Genomic DNA, 6,981 nt, shown 5'->3' on the forward strand with positions numbered 1-6,981 from the left:
AAAGACTTTGATGCTGGCAAAGACTGAAGGCAGAAGGAAAGGAAGACAACAGAGGACAAGATGGTTGGACGGCATCACCGACTCAAAGGACGTCAGTTTGCGCAAACTCCGGGATATGGTGAAGGACAGGGATGCCTGGTGTGCTGCAGTCCATGAGGTCACGGAGAGTCAGACATGACTGAGCAACTGAAGTGGCTCAGTCAACAACGAAGTGGCAAATTGAGAGTTAAAACCTAGAAGTTTGACTTTCCATCTCTTAAGACTATATTAGGAGATGTAGGTGTTTTATAAAAATTTTCATTGAAAAGTGAGTATCAAAATACAAATCCTACATATTTTCCTCAGAAACTTTTTTTTAGTCACTAAACTCATTGTCAGATATATTTACTAAGTGGTATCGCTTATGATTTTCTTCACTTGCTAGAACGGTAACCTAGTTATCTCTGACAAACAAAAGTAAATCTTTCTTGTAAGAAATAACCAATTTCAGCCATTACTGCATCAAAATGAAGTAATAAGAGCAAGAGAAATCAACTTGGATATCAAAGAGTTCTAAGAGAAAATTGACAGAGCACAACTGGTATTGGTAAATCACTAACTTTAAAGATCACATCTATGAAGATAATTGGGCTTCCCTTGTGGCTCAGCTGGTAAAGAATCTGCCTGCAATGTGGGAGACCTGGGTTCAATCCCTGGGTTGGGAAGATCCCCTGGAGAAGGGGAAGGCTACCCACTCCAGTATTCTGGCCTGGAGAATTCCATCAACTGTATAGTCCATGGGGTCGCAAAGAGTCAGACACAACTGAGCAACTTTCACACTCACTCATGAAGATACCAGGACCACTGTTCATAATCCAGTCATAATTTAGTGTGAACAATAGAAATACTTTTTTTTAAATTCAAAGAAACATATAAACTTGAAAAAAATACTGGTGTATGTTAGTGGAATCATCAGTCCAGAGCCAGTATGGACAACACCTTCAAGCAGTTTGGCTGGCCTGAAGATGATGTGTTAACTAACTAGATGGGAGGAATCCTTTCACAATGTACAGGTAGCAAATCACCAGGATGTATACTTTAAGCATCTCACAGTTTTATCTGACTTATTGAAAGATGATTTTTTGGATTTGACACTAGAAACAGAGGCAGCAAAAGCAGAAATAAACAAGTGAGACTACATCAAACTAAAAAAGCTTCTGCCCAGCCAAGGAAACCATCAACAAAATGAAAAGGCAACCTACCAAATGGGAGACAATAATTGTAAAAAAAAAAAAAACAAAAATGTATATCTGATAAGGGGTTAATATCAAAAATACATAAACACAACTCAGTAGCAAAAAACAATCTAATGAAAAAACAGGATTGGAACAGATGTTTTTCCAAAGATGACAAATGGATGGCTAAAAGGTACATGAAAAGGTGCTTAACATCACTAATCATCAAGGAAATGTCCTCAAAACCACAATGAGATACCACCTCACATCTATTAGAATGGCTATCTAAAAGACAAGAAATAACAAGAATTAGCAAGGATGTGGACAAAAGGGAGCCCTTGTGCACTGCTGGTGGGAATGTAAATAGGTACAGCCATTACTGTTGGACAACAATATGGAGGTTCCTCAAAAAATTACAAATAGAACTACTGTATGATTCAGCAATTCCACTTCTGGGTATTTAGCCAAAAAACAAAACACTAAATCAGAAAGATACCTGCACTCCCATATTCACAGCAGCTTTACTTACAATACTCAAGACATGGAAGCAACCTAAGTGTCCAATGTGGTATGTATATTTATACATAATGGAATATTATTCGGCCATAAAGAAGAAAATCTTCCCATTTGCAACCACACAGATGGATCTTGATGGCATTGTGTGTGAGCGCTCAGTCGTGTCCAACTCTTTGCAACCCCACTGACTATAGCCCACCAGGCTTCCCTAGCCGTGGAATTTTCCAGGCAAGAATATTGGAGCAGGTTGCCATTTCCTTCTCCAGGGGATCTTCCCAACCCAGAGACTGAACCCATGTCTCTTATATCATCTGCACTGGCAGAGGGGTTCTTTACCACCAGCACCACCTGGGAAGTCTTGATGGCATTATGATAAGGTAAGTAAAGTAAGTTAGACACAGAAAGACAAATACTGTATGATGTCACTCATATATATGGAATCCTAAAAAAAAAAAAAAAAATTTAACCACCCCTAAACAACAACAAAACTCCACAAACTCACAGATACAGAGAACAGATTGGTGGTTATTAGGAGTCAGGGAGCAGGGAACGGATGCAATGAATGAATGTGGTTAAAAGGCACAAACTTCCAGTTATAAATAAGTCTTGGGGATATAATGTACAGTATGAACAGACTATAGTTAATAATACTGTATTGTGTATTTCAAGGTTTCTAGGAGTAAATTTTAAAAATCCTTATTATAAGAAAAAAAAAATGTGTTACGTGCAGTGACAAACGTTAACTAGTCTGCTTGTGGTCATCACAATATATACAAATAATGAACCATCATGTTGTACACCTGAAGCTGTTATACGTCAACTGTATCTCAAAAACAAAAACACTTCTATTTATGCTACAGATAATCTAATTGGGTACAGAAGCCACTCCAAGGAGATCTGGTCACCCTATGGATATCACAGATATATCAAGAAAAGACTGAGGTCCACTAAAAGTCTCTCATCAGGTCATTTTGGATCCTGTCCATTGCCAGGATGTCTTCATTTGTCTCTAACACACGCCCACTATCTGTCATCTGCCTCTCTTGAATTATATGATTACCATTAAGATCAAGAAACCCATTTCCTTTGCAGCACTTTTCACCATCATCTCTAGCTTAATCTTTCTAAATCCACTCTTTATCCTTCTCTAACATGAGAAGACTGACCTAAATGGTTCCCCTAGGACTCCAGCTTTGACTAGGCTTGGCCAGTGGGGAGCCCTGACAGACTGGAGGGTTGATTTTGACAGGCTACTTTTCTAGATCTGAAGTCACATTTCTTACCAAAGTGCCTTCTTTACATGACCTCCTTCTAGCTTCTCCTTGCTATTGCCTCTTCAGGCAGGCCTAGCGATAAGATATCCCCTTGTTACTACCCCTGGAATATTCCCCTATTTCTTGGGGTTTCCCTAAACTCTGTCCATACCTCCTAAATAGTCCTATATTGTCAAACTGTCATCAAATTATTCTAAAATTAGAATCTGTTTCTGGCTAGGACCCAGACTGAAATATTTACTGGGACCAATGTGGACATACAAAACAGATCCTTTAAATGGGGTTCATTGGGCTGCTAGGAGCAGCACAGAGATAACCTCCTTGCTGGGAGGAAAATAATTTTAGGGCATAGAGATTTCTCCAATTATACTAGTGGTAGAAGTGAATAAAAGTGCAGGTGAGGGCAAGATGTTAAGAGATCAAGTGGCCATAGCATTTAGTTGCTATGGTGAAAATAATGATTTTAAAGATGTGGAGCCGTCTGGATTTTCAGTCACCTTAGAGAATAAACACAGAGAACAGGAACAACCAAGAGCTGTGAGCATACAATTCAGACCCAGAAGAGGATCACCAGAAGGACCCTATGGAAATTTTGAAGTAGTTCTGATTTTCAACAATTGCAAGGCAAATATGACTAAGGATTGAACCCCACTCTGATTGAAATGGTTGCAGAATTGCAGTACCAATTAAATTCAGAACTTGGTATGAGATACGGTTAAGAAAACTGGTGAAGAACAATGGAAAGCACTTGGGTAGACACCAATGAGGCTAACACGGCCACCCCATTCCTCAGAACCTCTCTTCGGATGAAACAGTATCCTTTATCTACTTATTTGAGCATGTCACACCTCCAGACGATTCAAGCTTACTCCTGACTACACCTGGAGCATTTGCCTCACAAGCTGATACCACACCTCTCCACTACTCACCCCCACCACTGTCACAGGCTCCAGGCCCATAATGAGACTTAGATCTCAACTTAGCCCTGATAGAAAAAAATGCGAGCATTCCCAGATCCTAGAGATACCTGTTGTTAGCACTGTAAAAACTGCAAGATCTCTGTTTTAGCAAAAGCCATGAGAGAAATGGTGGGAATAGATTCTAAGATGGACCAAATGTAAATTACATTTGGAATGAATTCACTGTCATGGGTGCAAACATCTGGGGCCTGGAGTTTAATGTGTTACTTTAAACACAAGAAAACAACCTATTCTGTTAAACTGGTTAATTAAAACCTGGAATCAAACTGGGCCTACTTCTAATAACTTCTCAAACACCATAGGGAACAGTGTTCAGAGGTACAGGGTGATGGAATGTTGTAATGGATTATTACTCTCTTCTCCAAAGATAAGAGATGTTTTGAAAAAGGTGTAAAGACATTCTTGAAGAGTTTTGCAGTCTAAGCTAGAGATCATGGTGAAAACTGCTGCAAAGGAAATGGGTTTCTTGATCTTAATGGTAATCATATAATTCAAGAGAGGCAGATGACAGATAGTGGGCATGTGTTAGAGACAAAAGATCATAATTACTGAAATAAGTTATGGGAAGGTAGGAGTTATCAGTGTTCTGATCCAGAGGAATCTGTGCCAATGAAAACTTGACCACAGCTCCCTAAATATGAAGCAGATGGACAAATATTTAAGTGATTACTGTTACATTTAATTAGATACCAGAGAACCCGTGTGATGTGCTCACCCCCAGCTCATCTCTGACCTAGTCCCTCACTGATTGTTGCTGAGTCAGGTGGTTCTTGAATCATGCTTGTTTTTTTGCTATTTCAGGTTGAGCTCTGCTTACTCCCTTACTTTATAGGATGGATGCCTGGTCCTTTCTGCAACTCTTCTGTGCTTTCCTGTTGTAGATTGTGATCCTGTGCTGCCTGCCCTCTAGGGAAAGTCATGAATTCTTGAGGTTCCTGAATCCTTAACTCCTGACCTGTTCCCTTCAATGTATTCTTTGTAAAGGTTCTTCATACATGTTGTCAAATTGGCTATCCAGAAAAGCTAGTAAGTCAGTGGTTATTAGTTGCCATTTGGTTAACCATTATGCCAATGGTTATAGTTGCCATTTCTTGACAATTCTGTTAAAATTAAGCTTTACTATTCCTTTCATATGTTATGAGCACCAAATGCTGTTTTTATTATTAGTAAAAACAGTATATCCCCTGTTTACTGGTTATCCTTTTTTCATGAATTGACAGTTCACTTTTTAGACCAGCTTTCACTGATGTTCAACTTTTAATTTTTGCTTTTAATAAATATCAACCTACATTATAAATTCATCTAATGAATGTACCTGCATGATATAAATGTAATATTAGTTTTTTTCCCCACACCAATGTGAAGTGATAATTTATGATATACTAAATTCTTACAAACATCTAGGTCTAGTTACAGTTCTGTTCCAGAGATTTCAATTCCTAGGTTAGTACCATACTATGTAATATTAACTAGTTTTTTTTCCCCACACCAATGTGAAGTGATAATTTATGATATACTAAGGTTCCTATTATCACTTCTCTTTAATAAAAAGTTCATAGTTATTTTAACGTGTTACTTCTACAAAATGAACCTTACATCACTTTGTGAAAGAAATCTTCCCAATGAAATGTTTAGTTAAAATTTAATAGTTTAATGTGGGGAGATTCAACATCTCTACAATAATCTTCTCATCTAGAAACATATTCCCACTTGTTCAAGGTATTTTTTTGAGGGAAGTGGGATGTATATAGTGTATCTAAATTCACTTATTAAATCTATGGTTTTCTTTGAAGCTAAGTATGTTTAACTTAGTATACATATCTTTTATTTTTTGGAAAGCTTAGAGATCTAGGAGGTAAAATAAGCATTTTCCTGAGAAAAAAAGATAAAAAATGAAAATAGTACTTTTATCTTTCAATTACCCAAAATAAAATAGCTTATAAAAAAGGTAAACTATTAGACTCAGAATGCCTAAAATGAGAATGTTGTAATCCATTATATTAAACATATCATTGCTTTGATGAATGACTGAACTATGTACCTCAAGAATTTATATTTGGAGTGTTTTGCTTTTGTTCGGGAAATTCATATAAATAAAGGACAACTTGTGGAGAATCCTATCAATTACTTCTGTAGGGATTTGTCTTAAGTTTTGTGGTATAAAGGATGAACAAATGAGCACACAATAATTTTTCACATTTATTAACTCATTGTAGGGAGGGGTTCCGGAGAAGGCGATGGCACCCCACTCCAGTACTCTTGCCTGGAAAATCCCAGGGATGGAGGAACCTGGTGGGCTGCAGTCCATGGGGTCACGAAGAGTCAGACATGACTGAGTGACTTCATTTTCACTTTTTGCTTTCATGCATTGGAAAAGGAAATGGCAACCCACTCCAGTATTCTTGCCTGGAGAATCCCAGGGATGCAGGAGCCTGCTAGGCTGCCATCTATGGGGTCGCAGAGTTGGACATGACTGAAGCGACTTAGTAGCAGCAGCAGCAGCAGGGAGTGGTTCCCTTCAGAATACATTTTCCACCTTTGGATAAGGTATGAACCCTGACAAAAGCCACCATCAACATTCATTGGGCATGTCTCCAGTGTGTTTCTTTGGGGGCAAACTAACATAAGCATATTGGTTCAAGAATCCTCTGGGATCCCGAGGCAGCTTACAGAAGAAAGGCAGTTCTGGTACACAGAGGATTAGGACTCTGTTGACCTTTTAATGTTTGGGATAAATGACAGCCTTAGGGTTATGGATGTCTCTCAAGCCTAGATCCCAGAGTACTTAAACAAATGCAGATATTGAGAATACATGTAGATTAATAACATATCTACCCACCATTGCAGCTGATAATACTCTTTCAGTTCCAGGCCCCACTCAGCACCAGGACACCCAAAGACATCACCACGGGTGGGGTAACTGGCGGTCTCTGTGGTCTTTGCATTAATTCAGAGTCAGTCCTTAGAAGTGTCCTTCTATATTCTCATGAGCTCCTG

The sequence above is a fragment of the Bos grunniens genome, chromosome 15, assembly GCF_055505025.1.
Source record: "Bos grunniens cultivar Pamir isolate PY7600 chromosome 15, Bosgru_T2T1.0, whole genome shotgun sequence".
In the NCBI taxonomy this organism is placed as follows: domain Eukaryota; kingdom Metazoa; phylum Chordata; class Mammalia; order Artiodactyla; family Bovidae; genus Bos; species Bos grunniens.